This window comes from Dromiciops gliroides, chromosome 5 (assembly GCF_019393635.1).
Source record: "Dromiciops gliroides isolate mDroGli1 chromosome 5, mDroGli1.pri, whole genome shotgun sequence".
NCBI lineage: Eukaryota > Metazoa > Chordata > Mammalia > Microbiotheria > Microbiotheriidae > Dromiciops > Dromiciops gliroides.
In genome coordinates, this window is record NC_057865.1 from 200500096 (window position 1) to 200525884 (window position 25789).

At 41.2% G+C, this 25789-nt stretch overlaps 1 protein-coding gene and 1 pseudogene across 1 annotated transcript in view; both read right to left on the reverse strand.

Moving 5' to 3' along the window:
* The window catches only part of NINJ2 (ninjurin 2), a 162542-nt gene that overhangs the window by 133647 nt on the left and 3106 nt on the right, over nucleotides 1-25789 (reverse strand). The window lies entirely within an intron of this gene.
* LOC122729235 lies at nucleotides 19650-21013 on the reverse strand (annotated as a pseudogene).

The window sequence follows — 25789 nt, forward strand, 5'->3', positions numbered from 1 at the left end:
GTTTGAGGTTTTTACCATCCTTTCTAGTATCCCTTCCTCTATCATGCAAGCCTTCTTTCAATGTCTAGTCCAGCCCCAGTAATACTTTTTTCTCATTTCTCTTGATCACTAGGAAGACAAGGTCCCTTATGTCTGGGTGTCAGGTCCACGCCTTGTTTCCAAAATGAAACGCCTCTCCTCTTGGCCCCTGGAAGCTTGGCTTGGCAGCTTCCCTAATTTCCACAGTTATTTTAAACAAAACTTTCCTTTTTTCTTGATACACAAATGAATCCCTGTTTAGCACCCCTCTTCTGAAAGGAAATGTAGGAAGAGCACCAACCATTAAGACACCTGAGTTCTAACCTGACTCCAGAATTTATGCAATAACACTAGAGAACTTAATATACCTCTCTTGACCTCAGTTTCTTCATCCATAGCTCTGTAATTTTTTTTTAAATCTTTGTTCTGCTTCCCATAACATCCCAAATCTCTCTCATATTTTGCTATGGAATCCCCTTGGACCTCAATGACCCGAGCTTCTATAAAGTGTCCAGTATTTTAATAATTCTGTTTTTGTACTTCTCATCTGCTCTCCTAGGTTCCCATACTCTAATCTCTAATCTAGTATCTTTTCTCAGCCCAAATATTATCATAAAATGTTACCAAAACTACAAATTATACTCTGATTACTTTGTCTCCAGACAGACCAGGGGTTTTCAAAGTCCCATGTGATTTAGGAGGGAGGGGTGTATATGAGCTTGCCACACTCTCAAAGCCCCCTCTTTCTCATCTCTAACATACCTGGGACTTTCTGACATTGATTTAAGTTTAGTGAATAGTTACTCTATTGCTTGGATGACCTGGGATCAGGGAGAGGTGAAGATCTAAGGGCTGGGGTTGTACTGTTCAGCATGTGCTCTTGTCAAGGCACTGGGGGTGGGGTGGGGTTGGGGAATCTCACCTTTGCATCTGCCAAGTCTCTCACCCTTGGAGCCAAGATCTGCTCTTCCCTAATCATAGGATGAATCTTGGTAATAGCCCCTAAAATGGCACAGACCAAATTAAACTCTCCTTTTACAGATAAGGAAACTCAGTCCTAGAGAAGCATTTTGCCCGAGGTCAAAGAGCTGACACTAGAATGGAGAGCCAGCACCTTTATTTGACTTGTCCCTCAAATTATTAACCTATATCTCTCTCCCTTTCACAGTCACACTCCTAGAAAAACCTACCCACTCTCATTGCTTCTTACTTTCTCACTTACCTGCTCACTTCTCAATCCCTTGAAAACTGACTTTTGACACCATCTCTCTAATGAAACTGCCCTCTCCAAGGTCACCAGTGATCTCCTTGGTAAATTCAAAGGCCTCTTCTCAACCCTCATCTTTCTCAACTTCTACAGCATTTGACTTCCTTCCCCTAGGGACTTTCTCTTTCCCTGGGTTCTTGTAACAATGTTCTACTATCTTTTATGGTTCTTTTCCTACCTGACCATTCCTTCCTCCTGTCCTTTCCATGATGGTGACTTATATGATGCCCCCAGGCCTCTGTCCTGGAACCTTTCCTCCTCTCTCCGGTCCAACTATCATCTCTATGCAGATGACTCTGGTATCCATAGAATCTAATTTTTATCTTCTGACCTTCAATCTCTCATCTCCAACTATCGGCTAGATGTTGTCACTTGGATGTTCTATAGGCATCTCAAACTCAGCACATTCAAACCAGAACTCATCTTCTTATGCCCTTAACTCCATCCTTCCTCTTGACTTCTCTATTTTTATTGAAGTAACTACCATCCTTAGTCACCCAGGGTCCCACTTTCAGAGTCATCCTCAACTCTTCACTCTCCTTCTTCCCACCCATCCTATCAGTTACCAAGTCTGGTCATTTCTATCTCAACAACATCTCTCTTAAGTATCCCCTTCTCTCTACTTATATAACTACCTCCCTATCTAGGTCAGACTGCAGGGTCTCTCATCTGGACTATTGTAAGAGTCTCCTAACTGGTCCTTTATCTTTCAGTCTCTTTCTCCAATTTATCTTCCACACAGCTACCAAATTAATATACCTAAAGCACAGGTCTGACCACATCATTACCCTACTCAAGAGGCCCTTGAGAGTAGGGACTTGCTTTGATTTTCTATTTGTATCTGGGCCTAGCACAGTGCCTTGAATAGAACAGGACTTAACAAATGCTTGTTGATTGATTGGTTGCCTAGCTTGACTTCTATAGCACACTTATTTCTAGTTTCTCCATTTCCCTACTTAGAAACTCTGAGATTCCCCTGTCGGAATTACAACCTCCTATCATCCCACCCTCCTATGCTACTCTCTTCCTATACCTGAACTTTTGTCCTCATCAAGGACATTCCCTCCACCCCTCAATACTTTCTCAAACCCTGCTCTGATTTCACCTCCCACCCCCTCCAACCTAAACAGTAATTATTCATTTCAACTCTCCACTGTTCTCTCCTCTTGAGTCTTTCTGTTGCCATTTTTCTCTCACCAAACCTCAGTCACTCTCTGCCTCTTCTGAACTACTCTCAATGGGCTGAATAAAGCTGGAGGTAATCCCACGATCATGCTGGCTGGATACATCACACATTCATTTTATCTAATTTCACTTCACTGGGGCCTCATAGAAGCTAGGTAATTCTTTTACTCCTTCCTAATTGATTCCCTCTCTCACTCTCCACAGAAGCTCTTCCAAACCTTCTCTTCCCCTATCAGGCTCTTCACACTTCCTCACTGAGCTGAAAGCTGAGCACCTTGCTTCTTAATTTCCTGAAAAAACCTGCTGCCAGTGGACAGGAGTTTCATCTCTTCCTCATCCTCTCTTCCAAATTTCCCTATCTCTGTCATAGGAACCAATATCTTTTTATTCTCAGAAGTTCATAATCTTAGCATTAGCCTAGATCAACTCCCTACATATGCAGTCAGTTGTCAGATCTTGCCACATCTACCTTCACACTAACTTGCCCATCTGATGTCTTCTCTCCATACATAGTAACACCTTAGTTCAGACCATCAACACCTTTCACCTGGATTATTGCAACAGCCTCCTAATTGGTTTCCCTGCCCTCATCGCTCCCATCTTTCATCACTCCCGACTATCCTCCATACTTGTTGCCAAAATGATTTTTCTTAAATCCAGCCCTGACTCCTCTATCCAATCAACTCCACCAGCTTTCTATTGCCTCCAGAATTAAATATAAACTCTTCTATTTAGCTTTTAAAGTCCTTCACAACCTGGCCCCAACCTATATGGATTACTCCCCCTCCCGTGCTCTGTGATCCAGCCAAACTGGGCTCCTTTCCATTCCCCACACAAGACACTCCCTTCTTCGTCTCGGTGCCTTTGCAGGGAACATCTCACTTACCTGGAATGTACTCCTCACTTATCTCCCCCTCATAGAGTCCCTCATTTCCTTTAGGCTGCAGATCAGGCATCATCTTCTGCATGAAGCCTCCAACTGCTAGTGCCCTCCCTCCCAAACCAACTTGTAACAATATGTATTTTTATGTGTACTTGTCTCTCCCATTACAATTTTAGCTCCTTGCAAATAGGGACTGTTTAATTCTTTGTGCTTGTATCCCCAGACACAATGCCTAGCACATAGTAGGTGCTTAAAATACTGGTTGATTAATTGATCTCCCGAGAATGCCATCTTCCTGCTTCACTAACCCCTGACCTTTTTCTCTTTCTCCTGCTCTGCCCTACATTTCCTTCCTCAATGTTCCAGTTTCTAAATCTTCCTCACTAAAACAAAACAAAACAAAACAAAAATCCATCTCTTTGAGACCTAGACAGAACTTCCCTGAACCTGGAAGCCTTAAATGTCTGCTCCTAAAATGGAGCAGACAAGTAGGTCACATCTGGATGGAGAGGGGAAAATGACTTTTAAAATGGGGAGGGGGGTGGGTAGGGAAAGGCACATTTATTAGGGAATGAAAAACAAAGTAGTGGCTATCTTACAGACAGACAAGCCCCTGCCTGCCTATTGCTGCAGAAAGCACTTGAATGCACAGATGCTACCCTGGCAGAAGAGCCACTGGCTTTTCTTGTGATTCAAGGGACATTTACTAGGGTGAAAGCATCGAGAAAATTCAGTTCTCATTTCTGATCCTTCCCCTTCCCTGATACTGTGGAGGCAGGAAAGCTAATACTTTTTCATCCTCTTTCCCAGGAGAGAGAGAGAGAAAGAGAGACAGACAGACAGAGACAGGGACAGAGACACAGAGACAGCGTGACACAGAGACAGAGACAGATGGAGAGACAGAGAAAGAGAAACAGACAGACAGACAGTGAGGGACAGAGAGATAGAAAGACAGAGTGAGACAGAGACAGACAGAGAGACAGACACACACAGACACACAGAGACATACAGAGATGGACAGAGAGACAGAGAACTCAAGGTCTCCTTGGCCTAAACCCCAATGAAACACTGGCTTCCTACTAACTCAAAGATAAGCTTTCCCAGAGGACTCTTGTGCATCTATCCTTCTGACTGCATCATTCAGCCCCAAAGTCAAAGGATTCTAGAGTCTAAAGGAATACTCTAGATTCCCCAACCTGGATGAGACAGAGAAGTATTAAATGGGCTTCATTGGAGGAGGCAGTGCGGTGCAGTGGAAGGAGTCCTGGATTTGAAGTCAGAGGAATGGAATTTGAATTCTGGTTGTTCTACTTACTTACACGGGCAAGTCACTTCATGTAACTAAGCCTCAGTTTCTTCCATTGTAAAATGAAAGGGTTGGACTACGTGTTCTCCAATGGCCCTTTCAAGCTCTGAAGCTGTAATCCCTTGATTGGAACAGAACAGAGGATTACCAGGGTATGTGTCTGAGTGCCAGGAGTCAAAGCTGGGAGGAATCTTATAGATCCTTAGAGCTCCCCCCCTCCCCCATTTTACAGATGAGTTAATGATGTTACAGAAAGAATAAATGCCTTGTCTAAGGCAGAATTGAGATTTAAACCTGGGTCTTCTTGTTCTAAGTCTAGTTTTTTCCCCACTACAGCCCCCCCAACCCCCCAGTCCCCCACATCTCCCTTAAAGGAACCTTATGGGTAAGTATCCACTCTAGCTCAGATTACTGTGAAAACTGGAGTGGGGGAGGGAGGTCTGATAGTAAAGGTCCAGAGCTCCCAGCTTCTCCCTGCTTCCACAATCCCCACCTCCCTTCCCCTCCCTAGACACAGTTCAAGTGGTGGGTGTGGGTGGGTCACACTTTTAGGAAATGGACTGTGGGAGGGAAAAGGTCCCGGCTGCATGGAAACAGTCAGTCCAATTGTAAACATAGAAATCTGAACAAAAAATATGTATCCGGGCCTCGAGATTGGTCCCTGGGCTCCAGCTCCGGGGCACAGGACAAACACACACATACACACAAAGACCAAAGCTTGCCGAACAGCACACACGCTCTGTAGTAAACAAAACCCAGTTTTCTGGAAAGAGAATATGGAAACAGGGAGTTCACTTCTGGGGAGGACACAGGGGTTTTCCATTCTCTTGGCTTGGAGATTGGAGACTATCCAGCTCCTGAACTCCACTGCAGATTGCTTTAGGGCTGTGATGACTGAAAAAACTAAAGAGCATTTATTAAGTACCTACTATTTGTAAAGTTCTGTGGATACGAATTGAAAGAGGAAGACAGTTCCTGCTTTTAAAGAATTCATACTAATGGGGGAGGTGACCCACATACAAGGTTTTAGTCACAAGTCAAATGGAAAAACCCAGTGTTCCTTCTGGTACAGCAGCTAAACCGTTGATAATGCATCACCTTTAATATCATTTCCTTCATCTGCCCTAAATTTCCTAATCCATAAAATGGGAATAATAACAGCACCTACCTCCCAGGGTTGTTGTGAGGATAAAATGAGATAATCGTCAAGTGCTTTGAAACTCTTAAAGTACTAAGTAAATGTTAGCTGTTATTTTTATTTTTATATATAAATACTTCAAGGATCAGTGACTTCATTGATGTGACTACTTCAATCACTTTAGTGGACAGTTTCATGACTTGTGACCAAACTAAATCACCACCTAATAGCTAGCTTTCTGAGAATGACCTCAGGAAGATATCATTAATTATTCTGCTCTCTCATCTATCTACAGAAACATCCTGGAAATAGCACTGCTCCAGAAAACCTGGGTTCAAATCACCTCTAACCAGTTATATGTCCTTTGGCAAATTACTTAATCTCTCTTGAGTCTCAGTTTACTCATCTACAAAATTGGGGGATTAATACTTGTACCCACAGGTTGTTGTGAGAAAACTTATATTGTGCTATATTATAGCACAACATAAAGGTGAATTATTATTAGGTAAGGAAGTGCTTGAAAGTCCAATACTTAATCACACAGGTAAGGGTCTGACAATGAGGTGTTTAAAAGTATAAAAGATTAGACCATACCCGATGATCTCTTCTGGAAGTACAGATTAGTCTCTTAAATGAATCAGAAAGGGAACAACTTTTTTTTCTTTTTCTTTTCTTTTTTTTTTTGATGAGGCAATTGGGGTTAAGTGACTTGCCCAGGGTCACACAGCTAGTAAGTGTCAAGTGTCTGAGGCTGGATTTGAACTCAGGTCCTCCTGAATCCAAGGCCAATGCTCTATCCACTGTGCCACCTAGCTGCCCCACAACTTTTGATAGCATGAAGAATGGTAGTCCACGTCTCAGGGGGACTTTAAATGTCTATTCACTGGGTCTCAGAGACACTCAAAGAAGAACCCAAAGCCCAGTAAATGAAATAGAAATAAAGAAGTGGAAAAAGGAAAACTGTAAGAAGTCGATTGGGACTGAGAAAGGGACAACCCAGGCAAAAGCAGCTACAAAGAAAGGAACCAGGACTCTGGGATTGAAACTGACCAGGTGAAAGGGGCATGCCATGTGGCCTGATAGATGCTATGTTGCTAAACCCTTTCCCCCTTACCCGATGATAGACAGACCTCAGGTCAGAATCCTCTTTTGTCTGCTTGAGGTGCTTCTTTGAAGAGGACCTGTTGGTTTTTTTTTCTTTGTGTCTAAAAGGGAAGCTTGTTTACCTTTCTTTGTTTTAAATATTTACTGTCTTGATTTTTAAAATGGTAATCACTTTGTATAGCTAGTCAGGGCTTACTTATTGGAAATACAATCCCATGAAGGAACTAAAAGGGAAACATCTCTGAAGAAGAGATAGAAATAGATCTGAGGTATTTTTTCTAGAAGTTCTGTCTTTGGCTAGGAGCTCAGAGCTAATAAAGAAAAAAAATTTTATATACTGCTCTTTCGAAGGCAGTAATCAGTCTTTAATAAAGAAGTATGACTGAAAAAATAATAAAACAAAATCCAAAGAATGAAAAAATGGAAAATATCAAATATCTCATTGGAAAAACAATTGACCTAGAAAATAGACTGAGAAGAAATAATATAAAATTGTTTGGACTACCCTGAAAGTCATGATAAAAAAAAAAGAGGCTAGATAGTACAAAAAATTATTAAGAAAAAATTTCCTGGGGGCAGCTAGGTGGCACAGTGGATAGAGCACTGGCCCTGGATTCAGGAGGACCTGAGTTCAAATCCAGCCTCAGATACTTGACACTAGCTGTGTGACCCTGGGCAAGTCACTTAACCCCAAATGCCTCACCAAAAAAAAAAAAAGAAAAGAAAAGAAAAAGAAAAATTTCCCTGAAGTTTTAGAACTAGAGGGTAAAAATAGAAATTGAAAAAAATCACCAAGTCCACCAATCACTGACTGCAAGAGACACCAAAATGAACACTCATAGGAACATTATAGCCAAGTTTCAATGCTCTCAGGTCAAGGAGAAACTATTACAAGCAATTAGAAAGAAACAATTCAAATATTGTGGAGCTACAGTTAGTAAAACACAAAATTTAGAAGCATCTACATTAAAAGACTGAGGATGTGGAATATGGTATTCTGAAGACCAAAGGAGCTAGATGTGCAACTAAGGATAACCAACCCAACAAAGCTGAGTATACTACTGCAAGAGGGGCAAGGGGAGTGGGGGGTGGGGAGTGGATATTTAATGAATTGAAAGACTTTTATGCATTTTTAAGAAGACAAGAACTGAAGAGAAAATTTAATTTACAAATACAAGAATCATAAGAAGTAGAAGGTAAAGATGAAAGAATAATAATAATAAGGGACTGAATAAGGTTAAACTGTTTACTTCTTGTATGGGAAAATGATATTAGGGTGGTTATAAAGAGCACACATAGAAGACTTGGGGTTGAGTTGATTATGAAGGGATGAGCCTAAAAAATAAAACTGGGTAGGGAGAGGTAAAAGGGAACAAATTATCTCGTACAAAAGAGGTGTGAATGGAAAAACTTTTGCAATGGAGTGGAAGATGGCATAGAGAATGAACATCAAGAACCTTATTTTCATTGGAACTGGGTCAAAAAAGGAAATAACATATACATCTATTTGGGTATAAAAATATAAACTACCCAGATTAACAGAAGAGGAAATAGAATATCTAAATAAACCTATTTTTGGATTTCTCGGGGGTGGAGCCAAGATGGCGGAGGAGAGGCTATGACTCCCACAAGCTCCAGATAAACCCGTCCACTCACATCCAAATAATGCGGTAAAAAACCAAAACCCAGAACAGCCTGATGCACATTAGAACAGAGTGAGACTATTTCTCCGTAAAAGAGGGCAATTCTGATCACCTACTGATCAGACTGAACAGCTCAGCCCGCAGTCGGGACCTAGCCAGGGACAGTGCTTCCAGCGCCTGTCAGAGTCTTCAACACCAGCAGCTTCTGAGGCTCTGATCACAGACTGGTGAGGAGGTTTGGCGGAAGGCCAGGGTGAAGTGGAGGCAGTATCTACTGGAGTTGGGGCAAAGCGCCCTGGGTCTGAACCAGTGGGCTGAATCGAGTGGTGGTGGCCCAGTAGGGGAGGGATAAAAGCACTCCAAACTTCCGACCATAGAGAATCAGAGTTCAATCAGACTTCTGTTTCCAGGTCAAAGAGAAAGCAGCCATGATTTACTCACAAGCCAGGAAGGCTGAGAAGAAGTCCAATCCTGCTCCTCACCCCCCCCCAACGCCCCCTCCCACCCCCCTCCCCTGCCAGGCCACTCGGTAGCTTGAACAGTGTGTCCTGGAAACAGCGCCACACTTTAAGGAATTTAAAAACCAAGAAATAGTAAGTCAGGATGAGTAGGCGGAGAAAGCAGGAGACCATTGAAAACTTCTTTAGGGGAAAGGTAGACCACAATACAACCTCAGAAGAAGAAGATAATAACAGAGTCAACACTCCAACATCCAAAGCTTCCAGGAAAAATATGAACTGGTCTCAGGCCATGGAAGCTCTCAAAAGGAACTTTGAAGAGAAAGTAGGAGAGATATAATGAAGATGTAGAGAAAGAGAGGAAAGAATGGAAAGAGAAATGAGAGCAATGCAGGAGAGTCATGAGAAAAAAGTCAACAGTTTGAAAAGCCAAATGGAAAAAGAGATTAAAAAACTGTCTGATGAAAATAATTGCCTAAGAATTAGGATTGAACAAATGGAAACTAGTGACCTTATGAGAAACCAAGACACAGTAAAGCAAATCCAATTGAATGAAAAAATAGAGGGCAATGTGAAATATCTCCTTAGAAAAACAGCTGACCTGGAAAATAAATCTAGGAAAGAGAATTTGAAAATCACTGGACTACCTGAAAACCATGACCAAAACAAGAGCTTAGACACCATCCTCCAAGAGATTGTGAGGGAAAATTGCCGGGATATTCTAGAAGCAGAAGCTAAAATAGAAATTGAAAGAATCCACCAATCACCTCCTGAAAGAGATCCCAAAATGAAAACCTCCAGGAGTATTATAGCCAAATTCCAGAGCTCACAAGTCAAGGAGAAAATATTGCAAGCAGCTAGAAAAAAGGAATTCAAATACTGTGGAGCTCCAATAAGGATAAAGCAAGATCTAGCAACTTCTACATTAAAGACCGAAGGGCATGGAATATGATATTCCAGAGGGCAAAGGAACTGGGACTACAGCAAAAAATCACATACGCAGCAAAACTAATCATAATCTTTCAGAGGAAAAAATGAAATTTCAATGAGAAAGAGGACTTTTGGGCATTTGTTATGAAAAGACCTGAGCTGAATAGAAAATTTGACTTTCAAATACAAGACCCTAGAGAAGCATAAAAAGGTAAACAGGAAAAAGACTTCATGAGGGATATTAAAAGATCAAACTGTTTATATTCCTACATGGGAAGATAATACTTTGAAATCATAAGAACTATCTCAGTAAGGAATTCACAGAGGACACAGGGCTGAACTGAATACGAAGGGGTAATTCACATGAAGGAAACAAGAAAAAAGCTTATGGAGGGGAGGGGAAGAGGGGAAAGGAATTGGGGAGTGAGTGAACCTTAATATCATCAGAATTGGCTCAAAGGACTAACATACATACTCAAGTAGGTATAGTAATATATTTTTCCCCTGAGGGAGGGGAGGGAGATAAGAGGGAGGTGGGAAGAGGGGAAGGAGGGAAGGGCAGATTGGGGGAGAGAGCAATAAAAAGCAAAACACTTTCCAGGAAGGTGAAGATGTTCTGCATAACTGCACAAGTATGACATATTGAATTGCTTGATTTTATAGGGAGGGTTGAGGAGGGAGGGAGGAAGAAAATTTAGAACACAGAATTAGCTCAAAGACCTTAAACTCATCAGAGTGGGCTCATGGAGGGAATAACATTCACACCCAGTTGGGAGGAGTAATCTATTTAACCCTACAGGAAAGTAGGAGGGGAAGAGGATAAGGAAGGAAGGGTGAAAAAAAGGGAGTGCAGAATAGGGGAGGGGACAGTCAGAAGTAAAACACTTTTCAGGAGGAATAGGTTAAAAGAAGATAGAAAATAGAGTAAATATCATGGGAAGGGAATAGGATGGAGGGAAATAGTTATGATGATTGATTATAATGGCAAAACATATGGTACCTACCTTGCTGGGCTATTATGAAGAAAATTCTCTGTCAAGTTTAAGGTACAGATTAATACAGGTTATGATGAACAGAATACTATCAGAAAAACCTGGAAAGACCTACATGAACTGAAGCAGAGTGAAGTGTACTGCATACAAAATAACAGCAATAGTGTAAGATGATCTGCTGGGAAGCATGTGGTTATTTTCAGCAAGGCAATGATCCAATATAACCCTGAAGCACTTATGAAAATGGCTACCCATCTACAGAGAAAGAACTGATAGTATCTGAAAACAGATGGAAACACATTTTTAAAAGTATTTTTTCCTCTTTGACAATTCCTCAATCTGAAATTTGGGTGTTTTTTTTATTGTTTTCTCTAACAACCTAGCTAATGTGGGAATGTTTTCCATGACTACTCATGTATAATTTATTTTGAAATGCTTGAATTCTAGTGGGTGGGAGATGGGAATGGAGGAGGAAGAGAAGTTGGAACACAAAGTTTTTAAAAATTGATGTTAAAATTTGTTTTTACATATATTTTTGAAAATAAAATTCTATTCAATAAATAAACCTTTTTTTGTTTGTTTGTTTGTTTTTGTGGGGCCATGGTGGTTAAGTGATTTGCTCAGGTTCACACAGCTAGTAAGTGTCAAGTGTCTGAGGCCGGATTTGAACTCAGGTCCTCTGAATCTGGGGCCAGTGCTTTATCCACTGCACCACCTAGCTGCCCCAATAAATAAACCTATTTTTAAAAAAAGAAATTGAGGGGCAGTAAGGTGGCACAGAGGATTAAACACTGGCCCTGAGTTGGGAGAACCTGAGTTCAAATCCAGCCTCAGACAATTGAAACTTACTAGCTGTGTGACCCTGGGCAAGTCACTTAACCTCAATTGCCTTTAAAAAGGGTGGGGGAGGCAATTAAACAAGCCATAAATTAGCTTCCTGAGATAAAGGCAGCAGGGCCAGATGGATTTACAAGTGAATTCTACCAAACACTTAAAGATCAGCTAATTCCAATATTAAATAAGTTATTTGGAATAATAGGCAAAGGAGTTCTACAAAACTCCTTTTATGAAATAATTATGGTGTTAATATCTAAACCAGAAAGAACAAAAACAGAGAGAGGAAAATTATAGACTGACTTCACTAATGAATATTTATGCAAAACCCCTAAATAAAATACTAGCTAGAAGACTACAGCAATATATCACAAAGATTATACATTGTGACCAAATTGGATTTATACCAGGAATTCAGGGCTGGATTAATATAAGGAAAACTATTAACATAATTGGTTATAACAACAACAAAAGCAACAAAAGTAATATGATTATATCAATAGATGTAAAAAAAGGTTTTGACAAAATACAACACTCATTCCTATTACCATTTGAAAGCATAGGTATAAATAGATTTTTCCTTTATATGATGAGAAGCATCTACCCAAAACCATCAGCAAGGATTATCTGTAATGAGGATAAACTAGAAGCTTTCCCAAGAAGATCAGCAATAAAACAAGGATGCCTGTTATCACCAATATTATTCAATATTGTACTAGAAATGCTAGCAATAGTAAGAAAAGAAAGGAATCAGAATGGGCAATGAGGAAATCAAACTATCTCTTTTTTGCAGATGATATGGTATACTTGGAAAATCCTAGAGATGTAACTAAAAAATACTTGAAACAATAGTTTTAGCAAAGTAGCAGGATATAAAATAAACCCACATAAATCATTACCATTTCTGTATACCACCAACAAAATACTGCAAGAACAGAGTAAGAGATATTTCATTTAAAATAATCATAGACCATATAAAATACCTGGGAGTATACCTGCCAAGACAAACCCAGGAACTATATGAACATAATTATAAAACATTTGGGCTTTGAGATCGTGAAGCCTGTCGTTAATATTTTATTCCTTCATCTTCTTGAAGAGTGACTCTGGTATTTCTCCTCTTAGACATCATCTTGAACCCAGGCTCCTTGCACTTTGGAATCTCCAAATCAAAGAAATTAAATGATCCATAGTGACTCAGCTTTGGAACTAATTTCTACAGGGGGGGTGGGGGAGCTTTCTTGTCCATCCTCATGTCCCCAGATGCTGATGCCTTCCCATCCAAAGTTACCTTGTAAATACTTATGCAGACAGATCTTGCTGCAAGTGGACCTTTCTGCAGACTTCTATGTAAAATAATTTTTATGTAACGTGAATTTGCCCACAGAGGTGGGGAAAGGAGGGAGGGAAGCAGGAATAGACCACGTAGCCAGCACTCAGTTCAAGGACATGTGGGGGTTGGGAACAGAGAATCGAGAGGAAAAGGAGGAAGACAAGGGTACAGGACCAGCCATTGTTGGAGCCTGACCTAACATAGAACAAGTACTGTGGGACCATTCTGCTACTTTCGCTTGGATGGTTACTTTTTTAAGTTGTTTTTTTAAAAAGGTTTTATGGGGGGGAGGAAGGATCAGGAGGTTGGCAGAGAAGAGAGCTGGGGGGAAGGAACAGACAGAGAGAGAGCACTGTACTATACAGTAAAGTTAACATAGGTTTTTTTGGAATATGAATTACATAAAGTCAAATTTGCATAATGCAAGAACTATCTGAATATGTGGCAGAGGGGTAGCAGATGACCATCTAGGTGATAGAGTACTGGCCCTGGAGTCAGGAAGACCTGAGTTCAAATCCAGCCTCAGACTTACTGGCTGGCAAGTCACTTCACCTCTTTTTTTTTTTCTGTGTAATTAATAATTTTATTAATAATGCCAGCATTTTAATAAAAGTGGTTATTGGCATTCTCCATTGCCAAAGACAATCATGGCAGCAGGCTCATGGGTTATATACTTTTTTAAATTATAAAAATATTTTTTTCCAATTACATGTAAAGATAGTTTTCAACATTTGTTGATGGGCATTCCCTTGATTTCCAATTCTTTTCCACCACAAAGAGTGCTGTTATAAATATTTTTGTACATGTGGGTCCTTTTCCCTTTTTTATGATTTCTATGTTATACAGACGTAGTAGTGATATTACAGGGTCAAAGAATATGCACAGTCCCATAGCCCTTTGGGCATAGTTTCAAATTGTTCTCCAGAATGGTTGGATCAATTCACAACTCCACCAACAATGCATTAGTGTTCCAATTTTTCCACAGCTTCTCCAGCATTTATTATTTTTCCCTTTTTGTCATATTAGCCAATCTGATAGGTGTGAGGTGGCACCTACCTTAGAGTTGTTTAAATTTGCATTTCTCTGATCAATAGTGATTTAGAGCATTTTTTCATATGATAATAGATAGCTTTGATTTCTTCGTCAGAAAACTGCCTGTTCATATCCTTTGACCATTTCTCAATTGGGGAATGACTTGCATTCTTATCAATTTGATTTAGTTCCCTACATATTTTAGAAATGAGGCCTTTGTCAGAAACACTGGCTGTAAAAATTGTTTCCCATCTTTCTGCTTCCCTTCTAATTTTGACTGCATTGCTTCTGTTTGTACAAAACCCTTTTAATTTAATGTTATCAAAATCATCCATTTTGTATTTCATAATATTCTCTATCTCTTGTTTGGTCATAAATTGCTCTCCTCTCCCTAAATCTGAGAGGTAAACTATTCCTTCCTCTCCTAATTTACCTATGGTATCACCCTTTATGTCTAAATCATGTACCCATTTTGATCTTATTTTGGTATATGGTGTAAGATGTTGGTCTATGCCTAGTTTCTGCCATACTATCTTCCAGTTTTCCCAGCAGTTTTTGTCAAATACTGAGTTCCTATCCCAGAAGCTGGAGTCTTTGGATCTTTCAAACAGTAGATTACTATAGTCATTTACTACTGTGTCTCCTGTGCCTAACCTATTCCATTGATCCACCTCTCTTTTTCTTAGCCAGTACCAAATAGTTTGATGACTGCTGCTTTATAGTATAGCTTCAAATTTGGTATGGTTAGCCCACCTTCCTGTGCATTTTTTTCCACTAGTTCCCTTGATATTCTTGACCTTTTGTTCTTCCATAAGAATTTGTTATTATTTTTTCTAGCTCTATAAAATAATTTTTAGGTAGTCTGGTATAACACTGAATAAGTAAATTAATTTGGGTAGAATTGTCGTTTTTATTATATTAGCTTGGCCTATCCATGAGCAATTGATATTTTTCCAATTATTTAGATCTGATTTTATTTGTGTACTTCACCTCTCTTGCCTCAGTTTCTGAATCTGTAAAATGGTGGTAATAATAGCACCTGCCTCCCAGTGTTGTAATTGTAAAGTGCTTAGCACAATGCCTGGCACATACTAAATTCTATGGAAATGTTAGTTATTATATTGTTTTCTCCTCCATTAGAATGTAAGTTCTTTGAGAGCAAGGGCTATTTCACTTTTGTCTATGTACTCCCACACTAAGCACAGTGCATGGCACATAGTAGGTACTTAATAAATGCTTGTTAGCTTATTTTTTTCATTTCCCAAGGCTAATGATGATATCACACTTGGCATAGACAGAGGGCCTGGCTAGTACTAGAAAGAGTGTTAAGTCTTTGAATCAATCATCCTTTAAATCAATCAATAAATATTTAATATCCTCCATATGCAAAGTACTATGCCTAGGTGCTCTACATATGTATCATATGCAAACTATTGACCAGTTTCTTCACATACCATTCATCATGCCCTCAAAATATTAAACTATGCTTGCCCCAGCTATAAAGTGAGCACCATATCCTCCTATAAAAGAGTTATAGTCCTTTCAGTTTTAATTTGTCAGTCAATAATTGCTTATTCTTCCTCCTCCATGTGATTCCCAGGTAGTTGAGGGGCCACTGCTGCAAAGGAAATAGAAAGTACAAAGACAAACTCACTGAGGAGAGAGGTGACACTACTAATACAGACAACCTTGCCCCAACAGTTGCTCTGCCCTTCTTGAGAGAGCATCACTTAAACTGGAATTTTGAGTTCTCTCAGAGCCTGAGATTGGAGGCCTACTTGACACATGGACCTCTTGACTGCTTACTCGATAAAGGCATACCTGTTCTTCATTCCATTAATATCTGAGGAAACAATACTTTAAACCATCTGTCACCAACAAAGACCCATTTGGTGAAAGAGACTTCAAGTCTGGAACAACAGACAGCCATTACTCTTTCTTTTTTTGTTGTTGTTGTTTTTTGTTTTTGTTTTTTGTGAGGCAATTGGGGTTAAGTGACTTGCCCAGGGTCACACAGCTAGTAAGTGTCAAGTGTCTGAGGCCAGATTTGATCTCAGGTCCTCCTGAATCCAGGGCCAGTACTCTATCCACTACACCACCTAGCTGCCCCTCCATTACTCTTTCTGAAAGTGATATCAAAGGACATTGTGGCTGCTTGCTGCCCTGTACTTGAGGTCTCTATTATGCTTTTGCCAGTCATTACCATTGACTACCCTGACCCCAGCACCAGCCCTTCTTAAGCATTATAGGGGAGAGAAATAGAAGAATGAAGTGACTACTCTGGCCACATATTGCCCAGAATTAGTGGTTTCCTTCTCCATATGACTTTCCTGAACCTCTTCTCAACGCTATACATCATTAACTGGTACATCCCCTGCCCCTGTGACCTCCCCTTCTGAAGCCCCTTTAACCACAACCAAGACAAGTGATTGGAGTCACAAGTTCTCAAGTGATGGGATTAGTCTCCAAGCAATGGGATTAGACTGCAGGTAATCAGAGTTGCTACAATAATTTAAATCGATGAGATTTGAACTTTTAGGTTAATCAAATTTCTCTGGAAAGTAGGTGATGGATGGGGTTACAAAGTTGGAGGTAATTACAAGACAAAAGCTTGACCTTTTGGCAAGTTTCTCCGGGATGTGGGTGGTGGGCAAAGTTATCAAGGGGAAGGAGCCTCCAAAGGGAATATTAGATCTGGCTTGAGTAAGTCTTACCAAAATAGAATTAAAATCAATTTTCAATTTTACATACTCACGGGGAAAGGTGCATTTTTTTCAGCACAGGTCCACACAAAGAGATAGTCAGAAGCCTAAGAGTGCTAACCAGAAAAGCCAATGAGCAAGGTCCATGAACACTTTACCAAAAGTGGACCTTGGATGAGCCAGAGAAATCTGGAGCAAGCTTGCAGCCATATACCTCATGGCAGACCAGGGACCAGGGACCAGCTAGGACACTAAAAATCTGCAACTGTTTTGTTCTGACCTCAGCCTTGGGTCTGGAGCCTGCAAAACAGACTGAAAGGACAGCAATTAGACCACACTGCAGACTATAGCCACAATTAGCTCACTGCCTCGGGCTGCTCTGAGATCCTTGAAGCACAAAATACTCAGTACCACCAGGAAGCAGAGGAAGGCACCCAGATAATACAGATCAGGCTCAAACGAGGCCGTACCATTCCTTCAAGAAATGCTCATTGAGCCTTCCCTGACACAAAGTTTCAATTCCGCAAGTAAGGCTAGAAAAATGCATCAACAACAAAAAAAGTCACCATGATAAAGAAATACTTTGGATCCAGGGGGAACCATGACAAAAATCTAGCAGAAAAGAATAATGCCACAAAAGACTCAAACAAAATCACAGTTTGGCTATGAAGTTTGCTAGAATTCCTGGAAAAAATGAAACAAGAGTTTAAAATGATATCACAAATTATATAAATTAAACGAGAGCTATAGACGAAAGTTTTCAAAACCTTATTCATGTAACTGACTCCCTAAAAGTTAGAATGGACCAAATAGAAAAATAAAATGACCAGTGAAAACTAGCTAGACTTCTTAGAACTAGATGGTATAATGAAAATATATTTCTACTAGCTACCTCCTAAAAGAAAAGCTAAAATTAATACTCTCAAGAATGTCATAGCCAAAATCCAAAGTCTCCAGGTCAAATTGGAGAAAATGCTGGAAGCAGTTGGAAAAGAATTCAAATACCAAGGAGGCGCAGTCAGGATCACACAAGATTTGGCAGCTACCACTTAAAAGAAGAGAGCTTGAAATTATTCCAAAAGGCAGAAAATAAGGGTTTGAAACTGAGAATAACCCATCTGGCAAAACTGAGTATCATGCTACAAGGTGGGAAATAGATCTTTAATGAATTGGAGGACTTCCAAGTAGTCCTGATGAAAAGACCAGAACTGAGCAGACACTTTTAAATGCAAACAAAGGACTCAAAATAAGTATAGAAAGTAAGTACAGTTGAACAATTGGAACTATATGATGATTAATTTTTAAAATAATTATTTTATTATTTGTTTTTTCCACAGTTACATGTTTTTGGTTTTTTGTTTTTGTTTTGTTTTGTTTTTAGGACAAAGAGGGTTAAGTGACTCGCCCAGGGTCACACAGCTAGTAAGTGGCAAGTATCTGAGGCCAGATTTCAACTCAGGTCCTCTTGAATCCAGGACCTGTGCAGTGCTTTATCCACTGCCACATCTAGCTGCCCCCCACAGTTACATGTAAAGAAATGTTTTAGCATTCATTTTTTTTTTAATTTTGAGTTCCAAATTTTCTCTCTCCCTTCCTCACCTCCCCCCTCCCTGAGACAGTAAGCAATTTGTTTATGTTATATATGTTCAATCACGCAAAATATTACCATATTAGTCATGTTGTGGGGAAAAAAAGAAAAAAATCTAGGATGAAGGCAAGGAAAAATACAAAGGACAGGCAGAAGGGGGTAGTGAATTGGGAAGGATAAAACTGATCAGGATACGGATGAGATTAAAGATAGAGGAGCAAGAGAAGGGGGATTTCATAGGAATGAGTGGAGTGGGAAGTAAAATTTTGCTAGCTGTAAGGGAAGGGGAACATGCTTGATCTGCATTCAGACTCCACGAATTACATCTCTGGACATGGAGAGCAATGGTTAATTTTTTACATTAATAGGAGAGAAGAAACAAGTGTCCCCTCAGCTTCAAGTGTCCCCCTACTAGCTTCAAGGGGTATAGCAGGATTTACAGTAGAATAGATTAGGAATACATTATAGAAGCAACATATAGGATACAACATACAGAAGCAAACGAATCTAGTAATTTAGAGTTAAATAAACACAAAGTCCTCCATTACTGGAGAAAGACTCAGTATTTAATTGAAAAATAAAACTGCTGGGAAAATTAGATAGCAGTATGGAAGAAATCAGGTTTGATCAACACCTCACACTAAAATAAGCTCTAAATGGATATAGAACCTAGATATAAAAGGTCACCTCAAAACTGAACTAGAGAAATGTGACATTTAAAAAGTTTGAGGAAGCAGCTAGGTGGCGCAGTGGATAAAGCACTGGCCCTGGATTCAGGAGGACCTGAGTTCAAATCCAGCCTCAGGTACTTGACACAAGGTGTGTGACCCTGGGCAAGTCACTTAACCCTCATTGCCCCGCAAGACATAATTTCTGAGTAATTTAATAATTTTATTAATAATGCCAGCATGTTTATTTTTTAGTTAGTTATTTTTGACAGAGAGGTGGCAGGTTTAATTTACATGACAGCCACACTGGACCTAGGCAAAGAGAGGGGACCAAGGCGAAAGCCCCAGAAGCCTTCTCCACTCAAGGAGAACAATTCTCTCAGCCCCTTCCATCCCTTGGGGTGGGGGGGGGGAGGTTGGCCTGGGGCAAGGAGTGGAGAAGAGAAGTTGGAGTAAAGCTGTCCTCATGTTTGGGGGAAGTTTAGGCCCAGGCTAAGAAAATCTGTTGTCTGGGGGGCCCCACGGGTACCAGTCTGTGTCCCAGATCACGTCTTCCAGCAGCAAGGGCCTAGAGGAAACCCTCTCGCCGGAACTGCTCCTGGAGATGGTCCCGACTGGCCAAAGCCCCGATCAACCCGGGTGACACCACCCACTTCGCACACCCACAGCTCCTGCGCTCGTCGTGGGAGACAAGGCTCACCCCATCCCTGAAACTGTTGAGGGCCCGGCCTAAGGCCTCAATGTCCAGGTGGTTCGTCAGTTCGTCCAAAATGTAAAAGTTAGGGCAGGGCATGGTCATCTGGGCAAAGGCCACTCGGCTCTTCTGCGCTCCAGACAGGCTAGTGACAGGGCGGATAGCCAGCTCCCCAGAGATGCCGTAGCGTCCCAACCGGTGACGATACTTCTCCTTGGGGCGCCCAGGGAACTTGCGAGCCAGCAGCTCCACGGAGCTGACATTCGGGTCCAGCTGCTCCACGTGGTGCTGGCTGAAGTAGCCGATCTTCAGGTTTCTGTGGGCGTGTCTGATCCCCGAACGGGGGGCCAGGTCTCCCATCAACAGCTTCAGCAGGGTCGACTTCCCTGATCCGTTTTCCCCCACCACACAGACTCCAGGTCTGCCGAGACAGAAAGACGACTGAAGATGGGGTGCTGAGGGGTCGTAGTAGAAGTCGATTTCATCGAGTTACAGAATGGGGGCGGGGAGGGGGTACTTTTCAAATCCATCAGGAAACTTCTTCACCACCTCCACCTCCTTGTCCATAGGCTTCAGTTCCGGCAGCTTCTCCAACAATTTGATTTTATTCTGCACCTGGGATACTCTGTTGGCATTGTAGCGAAAGCAATCAATGAAAACCCGGATGTGCTGGCGGTACTGCGGCTGGGCCTCGTACTCGCGATGTTGGCTCTTCAGCCACTCTTGCTTGCTCTTGAAGAAGGTCTCGAAGTCCCCGCGGTAGCCGTCTAGCCCCTGGCTGTGCAGGTGGATGATGTCTGTGGCCACCGCATTCAGGAAGTTTCGGCCATGGGAAATAACCAAGATCGTCGAGGGCCAAGTCTGGAGATAATTCTCCAGCCACAAGATAGCGCGCACGTCCAACATGGTGGTGGGTTCATCGAACAGGAGCAGATCTGGCCGAGCAAACACGGCCCTGGCCAGGGCCAGCCGCATCCTCCAGCCACCAGGGAATGCCCGCGTGAGCTGCTGCTGCTTCTTTGCATTGAAGCCAAGTCCAGCAAGGATAACGGATGCCCTGGCAGGGGCTTCGTCAGCCTCGATCTCTTGGAGTTTGGCGTAGATCTCAGCGAGCTGTGCAGCCTCTGGGCCCTCCGCTCGGCCGGCCGCGATCAGGGCGCTGAGCTCCTGCTCCCGCCGCAGCAGCCCTTCTCGAAAGGTGTCGGTTTCCAGCACGCTCTGCAGGGCCGGGGTGTCATCCCCTCCACCTCCTACTCCACGTGCACAAGGGAGATGTGGGAGGGGACACGGAGGCTCCGTGTGGCCAGCATCTTCAGCAACGCCGTCTTGCCCAGCGCATTTCGTCCCATTAGCCAGTAGCGTCGGCCCCACGCAAGGTTCATATCCTCCTGCGTCAGGAGGACCCGCTCGCCAAAAGAGACGTCCAAGTTCTCAATCCTCACGTCATAGGATTTGTTCTTGCCCGACTCCTCCAGCCGACTCTGCTTCTTGCTCCCTGCTTGGCTGGCCGAAGCGTCCTTTCCTGCTTTGCCTTGAGCCGAGCTTCAGTCTTCTCCAACTTCGTAGCATTCATCGTGGAAGACTGGTCTCTCTTCCTCAGTCCTGGAAGCTTATTGCCATAGGCATAACATTCAGTCATCTTAGACAACTGGATGGGGGCATGTCCTCGGCTCTGTGGTTCTGCCAGTCGCAGCGTGTTGAACATGCGCTGGCACACAGCCCGAATGCCCGAGCCATCCTTGCTGTCTCCAGACACCTCCTGCAGCAGCTCCCCCACGGCCTCCACCATATCGTCCACGGACTCAAAGTGGGCGCTTCTGCTGTGCAGGACGCCTGTCACGTAGTTGAACATCCATCTCAGGGAATTCGCTCCTCAGGATAAAGGCATGGTCATTTGGTTGCTTCTCTTAGCTTCTGATTGGTTAACAATTAATGAGAGAATGAATATTACAATAAGGGGCTGAACCTGTTCAAATGAACTTTGTGTCATTTACTTTTAAGTAACCCTCTGCCTTGGGCAATCTATTAAAAGAATTTATCTCCTCCCCCCAACCCCCAAATCTGAGTAGAGCCAATGGCTTCACACCTAGCTGAGGTCTAAACAAGATTGTTAAGAAAATTAGCTCTTGCTAGCTTTGTGACCCTGGACAAGTCACTTAACCCACATTGCCCCGAAAAAAAAGAAAAAGAACACCAGTCCTTTCTAATTATCAGAAATGTCTTTCAAGAGACTGAACTTTTGATATCAGGACTTTAGAAAAAGAGGTGGGGCAGCTAGGTGGTGCAGTGAATATAGCACTGGCCCGAGAGTCAGGAGGACCTGAGTTCAAATCCAGCCTCAGACACTTGACCCTGGGAAAGTCACTTTACCCTCATTGCCCCCCCCAAAAAAAAAGAAAAAGAGGGGAACTCTGGGTCTCCCCCAAATCATTGGTTATTAATAATAATTTCTCTCAGAAATAAGGAAGAAATTACCTATTTTATCTATTGATTGGGGAAGAATTAATGACCAAACGAGGGGGGAAAGGATCATAGAAGATGAAATGGATAATATTGATTACATAAAACTAAAAAGTTATTGTACTGTCATATCCAATACAACTAAGATTAGATAAGGAAAAAAATTTAACTGGGGGGAAAGATCTTTGTATCAGAAGTCTCATTTCTAAGATATATAAGAAACTGATTCAAATGTATAATGGTCTAAGGATGTGAACTAGCAATTCTCAAGGGAACAAACCCAGGTTATACATAATTATATTAAAATATTTCCAAATCATTCATAAAAAGAGACATTAACATGAACACAATTCTGAGGTTCTACTTCATACCCATCAGATTGTCAAAGAAGACAAAAAAAGAAAATGACAAATGTTGGAGGGACTACATTGATGAACTGCTGGTAGAGTTGTGAATATGGGTTCAACCACTCTAAAAAGAAATTTAGAAGGGCAGCTAGTGAATAAAGCACCAGCCCTGGATTCAGGAGGACCTGAGTTCAGATCTGGCTTCAGACACTTGACACTTACTAGCTGTGTGACCCTGGGCAAGTCATTTAACCCTCATTGCCTCACACACACAAAAAAAATTAAAAAAAAAAGCAATTTGGAATTATCTTCCCAAAGTCACTAAACAGTGCCTGCCCTAATATACCACAGACCTATACCCAAAAGAGATCAAAGAGAGGAAACGTCCTTTACGAACAAAAACATTTAGAGCAGGTCTTGTCACAATGACAAAAAAACTTGAAACTAATTATGATATATGAATGGAATATCATTTTGCTGAATGAAGAAAATGAAGAAAAATATGGAGATATGAAAAGACTTGTGTGAACTGACAGAAAGTGAAGTGAGCATTACCAGAAAATCAATTTACACTGTAACATCAATATTATAAAAACAAACAATTTTGAAAGACTTTAAAACTCTGATCAACTAAGAATGCTGCTCATCTCATGACAGTAATATGCAGAATAAGAAATGTATTTTTGGACATGAAAATATGGGAATATACTTTGCTTGACTAGATTGTGTAGTCGATAGAATGCCAGGTCTGGAATTGGGAAGACTTATCTTTGTGAGTTAAAATCTGACCTCAGATATTATCTAGCCATGTGACTCTGAGCAAGTCACTTAGCCCTGTTTGCCTCGGTTTCCTCATCTGTAAAAAATGAGCTGGAGAAAGAAATGGCAAACCACTCCAGTATCTCTACCAAGAAAACCCTAAATGAGATCATGAAGAGTCAGACACAACTGAAAATGACACACACATACTTGTATGATACAGAAGTTCTAAATTTCCTTCCCTCCTTTCTTTCTTTTCTTCTTTTTTTCACTCTTAGAGGAAAAAACAAAATTAAGTAATTAATTACTTGAAAAATATGGACTTGTGCATAAATGCAGATACATATACCACAAGGAAATATATGGACTACTTTTTTATGCTTAACTTTAACTTTCTTGTTCTTCAGTTCAGGGTGTCTGTCTTATTCCCTTTTCCTGAACACTTCATTCTTGCAATCTTTGTTTCTTCAGGAGCTGGAAACTAGGTCATATAGGTAGTACCTATGCCACCCCACATTGAAGGTATGTAAGGGGCTAAAATTGGCTAGTCTGTCTAAAATATCTAATGAGTGGTTGCCAATAAATTATAAGCTTTAGCAAGAGTTAGACTTTTAAGCATTTATTAAGGAGAATAAGAATTTGGTGAAGAGAGAGAGAAAGGCCTAGATTCATCTATCTATCAAAGGGAGAGCACATCTATAGCTCCGCTCTCCACAAGTCCTCACGAAAGAGTCTGAGAGTGTGGCCTCACCCCCTCTTCCTCCCACACGCAAATATCACTTCCTGATGCAAAGGAAAAGCCACATGTCTTGCCCTAAGGTGCCTTCTCCTCATGGCGGAGCTTTCCTACCATAAATCTCCAGCAGGTGGCGTCATTCCAGTCGTTAGAGGTATAATTTGCAATTGGGATTCCCTAGAGCTTGCCCCATTCAGAATTCAGTACCAACTTCTCACACTTTTCTCTCTACCCCAGCTTATCTTTTGACAAAGCCTAGTTCCCACAGCTTCCAGTTACATAGATTTTTCGTAAAGATTCCCCTGGGGGTGTTTGTAAACACTTTCTTTTTCTAATTGAAAAACAGTTCTAGTTCTCCCTCCCTCAACAATAGCTTCTTGAACTGCCCTCCCCCCACCCCCATCCCCACTCCTTAGTAGAGCAGCAGTTAGCAGTTCTGACACTGGCATCGCCAAATACAGAGAAGGTAAAAAGTATGAATGGTACTCTCAGATCAACTTTTTAATCCAAATCTATCGATCTAGGGGTGAAGGGTGGGAAAGGACCTTGAGGGGATGGGAAGATACCAAGGCATGAGAACGCCAAGGGGAGAACCCAGGGTGAACTTAACAACTGCTAGGGGGGCATGGGGAAGTAAAGAAGAGGGAAGTATGCTTTCTGTTGGCTTCCTATTTTAACCATTCTTACTGCCTAGGTACTAAGTTTAGTTATTCTATCTGATGCACACAGACACTGTTGTCAATACTCTTTAAATTTTGATGCCTTGGGAAAAAAACCAGGTTTCCCTGTCCTAATTTCAGTTTGGCTCCCTAGTTTTCCGATGGCCCCTTTTCTTCTAGTTAATATCCTAAGCTGCTTTAGATCTTACCTTGAGATGGGACAATTTAGAAATCCCTAGTACATTTCATTATTTCCTTTGCCCCTTTACTAGGAACTCCCCAAAGGCCAGTGATTAATTTCTCCCCTATATTCCTATCTCACACCCGGTTATTTCTGTCTTCTCCTAGGCCATAACACTCAACTATATCCAGCCACATTTCCTGGACCTCGAACATTCTACCCATTTACCCCCATTCTATTCACCTTTGATATATTTAAGAATCCCCTGCTTTGACAATTTTGTTACTACGTTGTTAAATTTAATAAACACTTAAAAACTCAAACAATATGAAATGAAGGTCACAGTTTCATATACAACCTTCTTTTTTGTTCTTTTCCAAATATTGGAATGTCTGTGTTTATTGATGATTGTCAGTTCACAAAAAGAAAAAAAAATAATCTCTTGCTCTCCTAGTTCCCCCACCTCCATAACTTTATTAAGGTGATAAGTATGCTATTTAATGCTTTGTTTTATTTTTTTCTGGGATAATGCAGGAGTCCCATTTGGTCCTTATTGCCAGACTATCATTCTTCATCCTAAGAAGGCTTCTTTCCCCACTTGTAAGGTCAGTAGAGTTTTATTTGTAAGAGCCAACTTCAGCCTAGGAGAATCTGTGAATACCTCTAGTAAGTTTGCTCTTATAATTTCCAATGTCTTCAACTCTTCTGCTTTCTCTCCCACCATATTTTCTTTGAACATTTTGGCTATCTTCTTCTTTTGCTTTCAAAATGATTAAATTATTTCACCTATCTCAAAAGGATGGAAACCACCAAGGAAACCAGAAAAATCACCTAATGATTTATTTTTGTTGTTGGTTTTTTTTTAGTGAGGC